Source organism: Megascapheus bottae, chromosome 16, assembly GCF_031878675.1.
Source record: "Megascapheus bottae isolate mThoBot1 chromosome 16, mThoBot2.hap1, whole genome shotgun sequence".
Classification (NCBI taxonomy): Eukaryota; Metazoa; Chordata; class Mammalia; order Rodentia; family Geomyidae; genus Megascapheus; species Megascapheus bottae.
This window is the reverse complement of record NC_143524.1, coordinates 45404711-45417677: the sequence shown is the minus strand read 5'-3', so window position 1 is coordinate 45417677 and position 12967 is coordinate 45404711. Positions and strand designations below refer to the sequence as shown.

The following is a 12967-nucleotide window of genomic DNA, read 5'->3' as shown; positions in this document are numbered from 1 at the left end:
AGAAGCCAAGATAGAGGTGGAGCTAGGCCTGGGGCATGTCACTCTCTGCCTGGACTCCAGCTGTGTGGCCATGGTAGAGCCTGGGCATGGGTAAGAGATAGGATGTGGATGATAGATGTTAGATTGTACTCCTTCAAACTACTTGCTGGGTGGAATCTAGGGAGGTCAGAGTAGAGATAGGATGATCTCTGCATTGTGCTATCCTACATCTGCTTTTGAAGGTAGCTGCTGGCCCAGTGGTGGCAGCTCTACTGTTTCAGGTAAATCTGAGGCATTTTCCCTTTATAGGACAGTAAGGTGTGGTTTGAAGAGCACCAGGCGTAGGAGTAGTCAGTTTGGATTTCTAACACTAGCTTTCTGGTGACCATGTCAGTTCTTCACCTGTCTCCCTTTTGTGCCTCCATACACACATCTGGGTGAGGGCTCACTGACTGTGAATTGTGGGCAGCATGGTATTGAAGGGTTTGCGGTAGCTTATCTGTGTCTGAGTCCTAACTTTGACTCTGTGCTGGGTAAATCCACCTCTTTAAGTTTTTTGTAAAAGTTGAAGGAAAGTCAGATGCCGGTGGCTCACACCTATTATTCTAGCTATTCAGGAGGCTGAGATTTGAGGATCTCTGTTCAGAGCCATCCTGGGCAAAAAAAAAAAGGCTGTAACACTCTTACTTCTCATTAACAACCAAAAAATAATAATAATAAAATAAAGACTGGAATTGGAGCTGTAACTCCCTAGCCTTTAGTGAAAAAGCTCAGGGACTGTGCCTAGGCCCTGAGTTCAAGCCCCAGGACTGGCACATAAATAAATAAATTAATTAATTAATAACAACAACACACACAAAAGTTAAAGAAGGAAAAAGAATGATCATTAAGCATTTTACACATTACCTAACTTAATGCCTGCACCAACCGTATGGGGCAGGTTTTGTTACTATTTTGGACGAAGGAAGTTGATAAACAGCAAGGTTAACTCCCTCAAGGCTACCCTGTAAAAAGCCTGAATTTTAACTTGGATGATTTGGCACAGCCTCATATCACAATGATATCCTTGCTACTCAAGTCATGGTGCATGTCCCTGCAGCTCCAACATCACTGAGAACTTATCAGCTCGTGGGCTCTCCAGTCCCATCCTGGACCTACTGAGTCATCCTGCAGTGTCACAGGATCCCCAGGTCTGCTTATATCCTTCTGCCACTTAGCCCTGAGGATCACTATGGGAGATAAAGGAAAGAGTGTTTTGTAAATTGTAAAGCACTGTGCCTTCAGGGTACTATGAGATAGCTTGGCCAGGGTGTGGTGCAGAATCTGCAAAGCCCAGTGCTGCCTGCCTGCTTGTAGGTTGGGTTCACTGTGCTTCTCACTCGTGTCTGACTCCAGGCCCTAACTTGGGACACGACTGGGCACCAGGCCTGAGCTACTGCTTCCCAGGATCCCCTCCCTGCCTTTACCTCTGCCAGCCTCCGTATCCCTGAGTGGGCAGAGTGGCAACATTATCTTAAGCCTGTAGTGCTAACCAGAAGCCCCTTCCTCACTCTTCCCTCCCATGGCCTGCCTTCTATTTCTTCTCCAAGCTTCTGGGCTAGGGGCTGCCTTTCTGAGTGCAGGATCTGGAGATGGGGAGGTAGTGGATGAGTCAGAACTCAGGCGCATAATTGCGGTGCCCCAGATCTACCTCCAGCCCACTGGCCCTCCCCAATCCTCCCCTGGTGGCTGCTTTAGAAGAAGAGCTGACCTGGCAACTCCATAGAGAAGCAAGTCCCTGGCAGCAAGGGAAGCCTCTGCCTAGTGTGCTGGGACAGAGTTGTTTCCCTGGTACCTCCCCCGCCAGCCAGGGGTGTTAATGTTTAGGGAGCAGGTGGTGTTGGTTTGGGTTTGGAGCTGCTTTGTGGGCAGCATGTGGGGAAGTAGGATTGGGGGTGGTGGTTTCTGGTCTCCTGACTCAGGATTGGATTAGCCACCACACATTTATGCCTTCCCTGATTCCCAAAGGGCTACAGCTGAGCCTTCACTGGGCTCCATACCTAACACTTGTGGGCCCAGGTGGGTGGGTCTCACTAAGGCCAGGTGTGAAACATAGTAGGGAGGGTAGAAAGATGAAGGAGCTCACTGCATTTGTCTCCTTGTCCTTTCAGCAATTCCAACAAAGTTACACAAACGCCTCTGCGGACAGGACGTGCCCAGGAGCCCAGCCTATAGGCACTGGCACCATCTTCCAGGTAAAGAAAGAAGAAAGGAAGGAGGCAAAGTGGGTAGAAACACACTATGAGAACAGTTCTGGATTCTAAAACAGTGTCTGCTTCTCTCTCCCATGGCGAAGCACTGTACACTTTGTAGAGAAAGGCAAGAAGAACAAGGATTGCCATTCTGTTTTATAGATCAGAAAACTGCATTTTATCCTATTTGTCTCATAACTTCATACAATCTACATGCCTTAGGTACTTATCTAAGGAAAGAGTATTCATGAAACATTTGAAGTTATTGAAATTATGTCCTTCTTATAAGTAAGGAAACTTGCAGGCACCAGTGGCTCATGACTGTAATCCTAGCTACTCAGGAGGCTGAGATCTGAGGATCATGCTTCACAGCTAGCCCAGGATAACCACTCAAATTGCTGGAAGTGGAGATGTGGTTCAAATGGTAGAGCACTACTAGCCTTGAGCAGTAAAGCTCAGAGACTGCCTCAGGCCCTGAGATCAAGCCCCAGTACTAGCATACACAAAAAGGAAACCGAGGCCCAGAAGTATTAAGAAGTTTGTGCAGTTAAGTGTGTAATAGAGCTTCAAACCCCAGCGGTATATCTACTCCCCGTCACAAGGATTCATAACCTTTTTTTTTGTTAGTCCTGGGCCTTGAACTCAAGGCCTGAGACCTGTCTTTGGACTTTCTCAAGGCTAGAGCTCTACCACTTGAGCCTCAGCACCACTTCTGGCTTTTTTCTATGTATGTGGTGCCAAGGAATCGAACCTGGGTCCTCGTGCATGCTAGGCAAGCACTCTACCACTAGGCTAACCTCCCGGCCCGATTCATAAGCTTTTGAAAGCCCAGTGTGAACCAAGTTTCCTTGACCTCCAGCATGGGGGATTTAATGGGCTCCCAACTCCAGGGAAGATTTGTATTGAAAGCATCCTAAAGAAAGCAACGCTTCAGCCAAAGGAATGAGTGGCAAATAGCAGAACTAGAAGACATTCCTGGTGAAATTGACATGATCCTTCAAGCCTATGGCCAACTCCCTGGCTTGCTTCCTCGGTAGTCAGTCAAGGCCAATTTTCTCCAGTTGCCAAAGGAAACTTGAACATTTGAAGGAGGTAAAGAAGAGTTTAGGCCCCAGCTTCTGAGACATGCCCGGAAGCAAAGAAAGAGAGACTTTTGCTCTTTGTAGAATGCTGGGAAAAAGAGAGACAAGTTAAAGACAGGGATGAAGCTAAGAACCTGCTCAACCTGAGGTCATCTCTGCTATATCAAATGCAGAAATGGCAAACACCTGACAGATGTTTAAGAAAAAATTGTGGAAAAAAACTGACAATTTCTTTTCAGTAACTTAAATTTTTTTCCCTATGAATTAGGAAAAGATAAAATGCAGAGTAAGCACAGGCATAGCCCTGCAGTCCTGTTTTATAGTTTGTTTCTAGCTAGGAAGCCCTGTTTGGCCTGGGACTCTTTTTTTTTTTTTTTTTCCTACCTCTGCCTCTGGATGACTAAAATTGACAGGCATGTTACCACCAGGCCCAGCCAGTTCTCTGATCTAAAAGAGTCAGATTGGTTCCTTCTTTCCTTCCTTTGCACATTTTACCAGTTTTTCTAATTGGCAAGTACATGGACAACTCACTGGTGCTAGGCCCAGAACAGGGGACACAGATCCCAAATACAGCCTTTGTGAATCCTCTAGACCAAAAGCTGCTAGGAATGCAGATGCTATGGGCTTCAAAAAATCTGGCCAGGGGCTGAGAATGTGGCCTTGTGGTAGAGTGCTTGCCTAGTGTGCATGAAGCCCTGGGTTCTATTCCTTGGTATCCCATACACAGAAAAAGCCGGAAGTGGTGCTGTGGCTCAAATGGCAGAGTGCTAGCCTTGAGCAAAAAGTGTCCAAGGACAGTGCCCAGGCCCTTAGTTCAAGCCCTAGAACTGGCAAAAAAAAAAAAAAATCTGGCCAAAGCTGGACGCCTGTGTCTGATGCCTATAGATCCTGTCTACTCCGGAGGACTCAGAAGGCTGAGATCTAGAGAATCACAGTTCAAAGCCAGCTTGGACAGAAATGACTGGAGGTGTGACTCAAGTGGTAGAATGTCAACTGTGAGCCAGGAAGCTAAGCTAGATCATGAGGTCCTGAGTTCAAGCCCTAGTACAGGCATGCCCACCCTCCCCCCCCTCAAAAAAAGACAAAAAACTAGAGAAGGCAGGGAGGATGGGAGGGAGGGAAAGAAGGAAGGAGGGAGGGGGAGGAGGAGAGGGACAGGGGGGGGGGGATTTGGCCAAATAGATGAACCTGGCACTCATCCTGGTGGCAGGGCAGCCTTGGAAACAGATGATTATGGAGCATTGAGACCTGTGATAAATCTCCCTGTGCCAGCTGCTGTGGGAGAGGAGGCAGTGGGCTTCTGTGAGGGAATCAGACCCAGTTGCAGCAGGTCCACTTGTTAAGGTGGAAGGAGGTAGGCATGGCTCATCCAGTAGAAGGCATGGAAGTGGGAAAGTGAGGTGGCATGGTATTCTTGGAGGCTGGAGTAGGAGGAAGGACAGGGGAGGCAAGGCTGAAGAGGTGTCAGGAGAAGAAAACTTTAGATAGCTGGACTGGCTTCTTTTTCCACCTCTAGATCTTCTTGGGAAGCTGGTTTGTATAACAGCTTTGCTAGTTTACATAAGTAAATAAAATAAGTCACAGCTCCCCATTCCTTTAAGGTGGTAAAAACCAGGCAGGAGACAAGTTTGGTACAAGTCTCTGCCAGGCTCAGGCACAAGCCTCTGCCAGGCTCAAATTCCTCCTCCTCCTCCTCCTGACCCTGTATGTGTAGGTCCCAGAAAGGGGAGCATAAGGAAAAGCCAGTCTGATCTCTATGGCTGAATCACTGGGCTACTGGGTGAGGCCTTGGTCATCAACCTAAGGGTAAAAGGGTGGGGAATCCTTTGCCAGGCATCCAGCTGGCTCTCGTACCCAGTCAGAAGTCTTAGGTGTGTTTGCCAGCTCTGCTTATCCTGCAGTCTTCAAGAGGGGAATAAAAAGCCTCTGCTAGTGTGGACAGCTGGGTGCCAGGATCTCTGCATAGGAAGGGAGTCTGGAGAGAGTAAATAAATAAATACTTTGTTTCAAGACAGCTAGAGTTTCATAATTAGATCCTCAAATTCACAACCCTCCTGTCTTAGCCTGCCAGGTACTGAGATTACAGGCATTATGCTACCTTGTGATTTGAAAACTCTAGCCTGGGTATACTGCCTGAGATTTGGGGTTCCAGAATGCTCAGCTCTGCTCTCAGAATGAAGTTGTTCTTGGTGGCTGCTCAGCCTAAGCTTGTTGCCCTGACCTGGGAAGAGAGGTCTTTCTGTCCTCGGACAGAAATGCTCCTGGGCAGGCTTTGTCCAGCGCATGACCTTATATGTCTCCCAACCACACAAGCCTGTCCCCCCAGGGTCCTGCTTGAGGAAGAGGCTCTGCAGATGCCTAGCTCTCAGCCTGGTGCTTGGCAAACCTTTGGCCTTCCTCAGCCTCAGCTTTCCTGTCTATGAAATGGGGATCTTAGTAAGGACCTTTTGGAAGTTCGTTGTAGACCATAGAGTACTGTGTATGGAGTTGGGCCTACAGCCACTGATGATGTGCCACGAGGTTCTCTCCTTGAAAGGAAAATAAAAAGCCACACTAATTCTCCATAAATCCCTCACTTCGAGCATTGCTGGGCACCAGAGCTACAGGACAGGGCAGGTGGGTGCCCTGAAGATGTAGCTGGAGGAAGAGGCCACCCTGTTCCTGCTGGGGGAAGCCAGAGAACTTTCTAGAGGGTGGAGGGACTGCAGAACCCATCATAGGTAGGATAGGCCCATAGGAAAGCCTAATATGCCTCCCCTCTAAAGAGAGAGAGAAAGACAGGGAGGGGGGGAAGGCAGACAAAGATAAAGAGACAGAGTTGGGGTGGGGGAGAAGAGAACATAGTCAGCTCTTGGGACAAAAAAATAGGATAAATAGAAGGCCCTGACATTGCCATGCAAGATTCTTAATGACCCTAATTATGGTGTGATTAATTCTTCGAGGGCTCTGGCTGTCAGCTCTCCACCACCCATGAACTGTTCCCTAAACAACGAGCTGGTGAGATGGGGGTGGGACCCACCTGGCTTTTTCACTTCAAAGGCCTCCCCCCCTCCAACCCCAAGCCGTGGGTAGAGCCCACTGCATCTGCCTGGAGGACAGGCATCTTCCTGCCCTCGGCCTTACCTTCTCTGCACATTTCATTAGAATCTAGGGCTTTGTCTGAGGCTTAGAGGGGTGGAGCTATTCACCCAAGGTCATGAGTAAGTTGGTAACAACTTGGAGTGGGCCATCCTAGCCATTTAATGAAGGTATTAGAATGTATGAAATACTGCAGAAGGCCAGAGTGCTGTGGTGTGGGGGCAGGAATTGATAGGCTCCACCTTTCTTTGGGTGGGTTTTTCATGAGCCTGAGGAATGGGGAGACCCACTCTCAGCCCTGTCTACCTCCTCTAGCCCCACCCCTGGGCCAGGGCTTTGTGTCAGAGGTTTCCATTGGGTTGTTTGTTTGGGAAGACAGTCCAGTGGGTGAGCTCTTGGGGGAGCACCCTGCTGGAGGCCCTTGGAGAAATGAGGAGGCTTCTACCCAAAAGCTCCACCCAAATAAGACCTGCAAACCAGAGCTTGGAGAAGCCCTGGTGGCCCCTCCCAGGCGGCTCCCTAGAATACATTTCTTTCTGTACTCTGTTTGCCTGTCTTGCCGTATTTCTGAATTCTGGATAGCTCCACCTCTCCAGGAAGCCTCTACACAGAAGCTAGTTCTGGGATCTAGAGGAGACATCTACCCATCTGTCAGGGAACTTTCTGGAGAGGGTCCTAGGCTCAGGCCATGAGGATGGGCACAGGGGCTCAGAGGCTGTCACTGGTCCCCTAGGTGAGACCAGATAGTGATGAAGAACCACAGAGAGCCCTAGTCCCACTCCACATCTGTGCTTGCAAAGGCCCGTGGTAAGCCCAGTGCCCAGTGTCTTTCTCATATGAGGTTGTTTACTTGAAGTGAACCATATTGATTCTCCATGAGTCTGTCTCTGGACATACGGTAGAGGCCTCTGAAATACCACCATGTGAGCACCATGTGAGGGTCGTAGGGCAGGACAGGTGGTGCTCTGCAGGTGTAGTTGGAGGAGGAAACTGTCCTTCCTGATGGGCGAAGGTGGGAACACTTTCTAGGGAGGACAACCAGGAGGTGTGGGGACTACAGAGCCTATGACTGTTTGTAAGTGATCCAGGCCCTGGTTCCTATTCCTTGACTACTGCCAAAGATGGCAGGGGCCCTTGGGCAGTGGTAGGGCTCTGGGCAGCCTGGCAGGGGTGGAACCAGGCTTCAGGCCTTCCTACAGCTCTCTTCCAAGTGTTGAACTGGGTCCCAGGAGGGTGAGTCACTGTCAGGATTCCAGTGATTTAGCCTTGAGAATGGAGGGGCCCCCTCCTGCCCAAGGAGGGGCTGTGGGACAGTCCTTGAACAGCATGTCTTTGCTATGTTCTGGGGATGAGGAAAGAGATGGCTGAAGAGTTTTGGAAATTGAATGCTGGAAAAATTCTTGTAGATCATTTGAGGTATTTTGGCCCCTCTGCTGCTCCATACTGATAGAAAAGCTAGGGCTGCAGTAGGGCTTCGGAAGTCAACCAGTCTATAGTGGTAGAGCTCAGCCTCAGACCATCAGACCTGGACTAAGCTGGTGTTGAGGCCCCAGTGAGGGTGGCCAAGGCTGAGGAGGAGGGAGAGGAGCATTTCTTCTATTCTCCCCTCCTTCTTCTGGGCCTGGCAGGCTGTGGAGAAGGCCAGGCCTGGCTATCTCCAGCCCTGGCACCTCTTGGGAAGATTTTCCTCCTCCACTGGTTGCCCTCCCTGCTTGCACATCCCTGGTGCCAACCAAAACACTGAGCTCTTCCCTGGGAGGTACTGGTTGCTGGATGCTGTGGCTGGCAGAGAGAGGAAATCTTGAGAGTCAGCACCTGGGGTTCAAGTCCTCTCTCCTCCATGATTAGCTAGTTGTTGGGCTTTCTGTGAAGAAAAGGTGGGGGGATGGAGGGGGAGAGCCTGAAAGAGATTGTGGGGGGGGGGGACTTTAAAAAATACTAGTTTTAAGCTGGGCACTGTGGCTCCCTCCTGTAATCCTAGCTACTCAGGATGCTGAGATCTGAGGATTGTGGTTCAAAGTCAGCCCAGGCACTAAAGACCCTAAGACTCTTATCTCCATTTAACCAGGGGTAGGGCAGGTAGCTTTGAGCTAGAGATCAGGGACAAATCCCAGGCCCTGGGGTAAGTTTACAGAAAGTAAACCTAAATTTAAAAGTACAGAGCCTCCTCTCCATAGCCTGATCCCCATTCTTTGCATCTGTGTTCCTGTGGTACATTTGTTACAATGATATATGGATGTTGATATGTTATTACTAACTGAAGTTGACAATTTGCATTAAGACTACTGAGTTTGCACTTAATATTTGGTATTATTAAGATTTGAATTCAGGGCTTTGTGCTTGCTAGATAGGTGCTCTGTCATTTTGTACCATATGTTCAGCCCTTTTGTTTTCATTATTTTTGATCTAGTGTCTTGTATTTATGTCAGGACTGATCTGGACTGTGATCCTCCTGTTTATCCTGGTATAATACACAAATATCACTGCACCCAGCCATTCGCTCAAATGAGGTTTCACTCACATTTTGCCCAGGTGTCAGGGTCCTTCGTCCCTGGTCCCTCTCTACTATAGAGGGGATGGGGAAAAACACACCCTGACCAGTCCAAGCCATGAAAGGAAAGGGCCCACTGTCCTCCCGCACTCAGCCTTCTTACGCCAGAGCACCAACAGAGACGCCACGCAGCTTCATCAAGGCAGGAAAATCTCTCTCTCTCTTTATTCCCCAAATCCCTCCTCCTTATATTGGGTGTGGCAGCCTATCAGTATAAAAGAACGACAGGACAAAAAGGTCCACGTTGTTTTATCCTTATTACAAGCCTCAGCAGAGAGTGATCAGGACATGGCTTTACACGGCTCCCAACACCCAGGCTAACCTCTAGAACAGTGATCCTTTTGTTTTCCACCTCCTGATTAGCATGATCCACCACACGTGGCCTGTAGTGCACATTTATGAAGCTTGACAAGCACGTATGAAAGCATGTAGCATTACCGAGACATACAGTGTAGATCAACTGCCTCATCCCTGCCCCAGCTTGTGCTCTACCTCATTCTCCCTCCTGCTCCCTGAGCCCCAGCAGCCACTGATCTTTTTGCTGTGTCTGCAATTTTGCCTTTTCTAAAATGTCATATAGATAGAATCATACAGTATGTGGCCTTTTCAGATTGGCTTTTGTCACAATTAGCAATATGCTTCCCCGTTTCCTGTTTTTTTTTTTTTTTCTAGTCCTGGGGCTTGAACTCATGGCCTAAGCACTGTTGTTGCGCTTTCTCAAGGCTAGAGCTCTACCACTTGAGGCACAGCACCACTTCTGGCTTTTTCTGTGTATATGGTACTGAAGAATCAAACCCAGGGCTTCATGCATGATAGGCAAACACTTTACCACTAGGCCAAACTCCCTGCTCCTTCTGCTGTTTATTTGGGGGCTTGCAGGCTCACTTCTTCTTATCCTAGAACAACATTCCCTGAGTGGATGCACCCTCACTCAGGCTCTTAGCTTTAATGTGTGGAGTAAGGCTGCGGCCTCCATTGGATAGATCATTATCAGGTATTCTACAGTGCAGCACTCAGCATGGCAGTGAGCAAGCCCAGCAGCTCAGGTACCAGTGACTGTCGGGACAACTCATGGTTGTCTCAGGGTTATAGCACTCGTATTGGCTCCAACATTTCTGGGAGCACAACAATAGAGTACTTAGAAACCACCAAGCACCAGGAACCCAAGGGCTGTCTTGGGTTTTACTTACAAGTGAGAGAAAGAATTCAGGTTAGTTTGGAACACACCTGATTTTTGGAGGGAAATGGAACAGTTCCCAGGACCCAGGGGCACTGAAGACCCCATCCTGGCTGGGACTGAAAGGAACCCACGTATACCCAAGGACCCCATACCATTGTCATGACCTTACAACATTTCCACACCAAGCAGATAATCTCTGGTTACCAAAGCTGATACTAAAAAAAAAATCATTTTATTGAGATAAAAATCCACACCCTATACAATCTTCTATTTGAAGTTCCCAATTCAGTGCTTTCTAGAATATTCAACCATCCATCCATCACCACTATCTAATTTCAGGACATTTCCTCGCTCCAACAAGAAATGCCATACTCATTACCAGTCAGCACCATTCCTCCCTGGTCCTCCTAGCCCTGGCATCCTTCATCTGCTTTTGGTCTCTGTTTGCCTATTCTGGACATTTCTTATGAATGGAGTCATGTCATCCCCAGCCTTTTATAATTGGATTTCTTTATTTAGCATAACGTTTTCAAGATTTATTGATGTCATAGCAGGCAGCAGTGTTTTATTCCTTTTTATTGCAGCCTTGGGTACTTTTGTGTATTACCCCATACAGTCTCTGTTTCTTTGATGTATAAAATAAGGTTCAAAGACAGCTAGCTGGTGGCCTGTCACTTAACAATTCAGTTGATGGACTCAAGGCAGAATCCCAGGCTCTTACACCTGGCCTGAAACTTTCCACTCTCAGGAAAGAGAGGGCAGCATGGCCTGGGGGGAAGGGGGAGAGGGCCTGGCAGCTGGCAGGCTCAGCAGGAAGGAGGAGCAGGAACACAGGTCAGGTACATTCTAGGAGAGCAGGATGACAGAGGCCCCCCTCCCAGCCTGGGCTGCATAGCAGGCACTTGTTCCACCTCAGGCAAGGAACCAGGGAAGGTCTTGCCCTGTGCAAACAGAAGGCCGTGGGAATTCAGGACAGAGGCTAAGCACTCAGAGAGAAAACTGGACTTGGGGCTGCAGAGCAGCTTTCTCTTGTCCCAGGACTCTCTGTAGGGGATTTCTGAGGAACTTGGCTGCTTCAGCAGCCCTGGGAGGTAGCTTGGGAGGAATCAATTCATGTGAAGTAATACCATTAGTCTGGCTGGAAAGGGAGGGCTGGTGATGGACTGGGCGTGAGGGGAAGAGGCTGCTGTCTGAGGCTTGCTTGTCTGAGTGTCAAGTGCACAGTGCCTGAGCCACATATCTGTTAGCAAGCATTTCTGGGTCCTCTGAAGCCCACCCCAGGAAACCTCCAGTACCTACCTTTCCTGTTGCCCTGTGCTGGCCTCAGGGCTGGATAATTAGGCCATCCCTTTGGGGGTGAGGAGGGAGAGGAATGTCAGCAGTGCATACACTGAGTGGAATAGCGTGAGGCTGAAAGCATTCTCTCTCTCTCTCTCTCTCTCTCTCTCTCTTTCTTTCTCTCTCTCTCTCTTTTACACACACACACACACACACACACACACACACACACACACACACACACGAGTCTCCTCTCCTCCCATCCTTACCTCATAAACTGAACTAAGCACTAAGCACTGCAGCATCCCCACCCCTGCCTGGCCTATTGCCATATTCCTTCTCTGGGGATCTCCAGGGACTCTCCACCTGCTGGGGCCTGTGGGAGCCTGATGGAGCACCTGGGGGCATCTTGAGGGTCCAACTCCTGTTTGGCATGTTGGGATGCCTCCAGAGGACTTGGCCTGCCATGGGGTAGTGCTGGAGGATGTGACCAGAAGAAGCTGGCTGGGAGCACCTCCCACCTGAGGTCAGGTACCACCACCATAGCCCGGTTGTGAGGAAGATAAGGGATCAGGCTCCAACCCCAAACCCCAGTCTGTACACATCCAGAACTCAATGTTCTGAGCCTGCCCTGTATCCCAAGACAGTGAGAATAGAACAGGCACAGTGGCCTCCTAGCACCAACCAGACATTGCTTCAAGAGTTTTCCAGTCATTCTCACTATTCTCTGGGAAGGAAGTGCTACCATTGCTTTTTGGTTGGGATAAAAAAAAATAAACCATGGGGCCGGGAGTTTGGCCTAGTGGTTAAAGTGCTTGCCTAGCATGCATGAAGACCCGGGTTCGATTCCTCGGTACCACATACATAAAAAAAAAAAAGTCGGAAGTGGTGCTGAGGCTCAAGTGGTAGAGCTCTATCCTTGAGAAAGTCCAAGGCCCTGAGCTCAAGCCCAGGACTGGCAAAAAATAAAAATAAAAAAAAATAAACCAAAAAATGCAGATACTTCCAGTGTGTAGTTTCATGTTTGTTATGTGCATCTTGTAGTATATTCACAAAGTTTTCACCCATTTCCTAGTTACTATAATCAAATTCCACATTTCCATCATCCTAATACCCCTCCATATGCACTGACAGTCACACCTCAGTTTATCTCAGCCACCGCTTAATAATCCCAGCAATCCTTGACTACCACTGGCAACCATTAAACCACTTTCTGTCTCCATGGATTTGCCTGTTTTAGAAATCTCCTAATGGAATTTGCTTCTTTCCCTTAGCTCAATGCTTTGAAGGTTCATGCATGCTGTAGCATGTGTTAAGACTTCATTTCTTTTTATAGTTGAGTAATATTCCATGGGATGATAGCCCTCAGCTGATGGATATTTTGGATTGCAATGACTCACTGCTATGAATGCATTTTGGGGTGGACACATTTTTACTTCTTGTGAGGTAGAGTTGCTGGGTCATATGGTAACTTTTATATTTGACATTTTAAGGAAGTGCCAAACTATTTCCCAAAGTACCATTTTCCATTCCCAATACATGATCATCACTAGCCCTATTTTAGAGATGAGGAATCTGAAGCACAGAA

General features: G+C 48.4%; 1 protein-coding gene across 2 annotated transcripts in view; it reads left to right on the top strand.

Annotated features, from left to right (window-relative positions):
* Window positions 1–12967, top strand: part of Gdpd5 (glycerophosphodiester phosphodiesterase domain containing 5) — an 82807-nt gene that overhangs the window by 28979 nt on the left and 40861 nt on the right. For both annotated transcript variants that reach the window (XM_090348435.1, XM_090348434.1), the window contains exon 2: window positions 2130–2213. The gene's annotated coding sequence lies outside the window, so the exon portion shown is untranslated. The remainder of the gene's footprint in view (window positions 1–2129; window positions 2214–12967) is intronic.